Below are 687 nucleotides of genomic sequence, written 5' to 3' on the forward strand. Positions count from 1 at the left end.
GAGTTGATTAAATAGACTACAGTCCTATTTTTCTGGCTTTGTGTCAAATATAAAAATCATTAAAACACACAAAACAGATTCGATAAAGCGCCGAACATTAGAGTGTACAGAGCTATGTACCTTTACAATGGGGATTCAAAGCTTGCTGTGATCGACTTTGCATTTCACTAAGAGATCGATAAAATAAGAATCTTTTATATAGATGGGAGGGGTTTCTCTTCAATTGATTACATCCCTCCTTTACATATTTGAAGATTTGCACCAAATTTAGAAATCAGCTTTATCAAAACACTGGACTCAATCTTGTATCGATTATCCAATCTGATAATGAATCAATATTGATGCCAAACTTTGGCACAAGGCCACATATTTCCGCTGGAAAAGGGGTCGATTGAATCAACCCAAGTTCTTGATCGGTATTAAATTTATCGTCTACGATAGGATGAAATCAAAACAGTACGACTAATCACAAGGCCTGTCTGTAGATCGGCAGAATCGATAGAGCGCCGGACAGAATATCATGTGACCTTTAATTACGTCCCATCGCGTCCAGAGTTCAAATCTGATTAGGGATTACTCAGCTGTTCACCTAGGATTCATAAAATAAATACTTAGTAAAGTATTGGGTGTCGATGCAGTCAACCATATCCTCCCTCCCTCCCTCCCCTAAAACAAATAATAGCCTTG

This window comes from Octopus bimaculoides, chromosome 15 (genome assembly GCF_001194135.2).
Source record: "Octopus bimaculoides isolate UCB-OBI-ISO-001 chromosome 15, ASM119413v2, whole genome shotgun sequence".
NCBI lineage: Eukaryota > Metazoa > Mollusca > Cephalopoda > Octopoda > Octopodidae > Octopus > Octopus bimaculoides.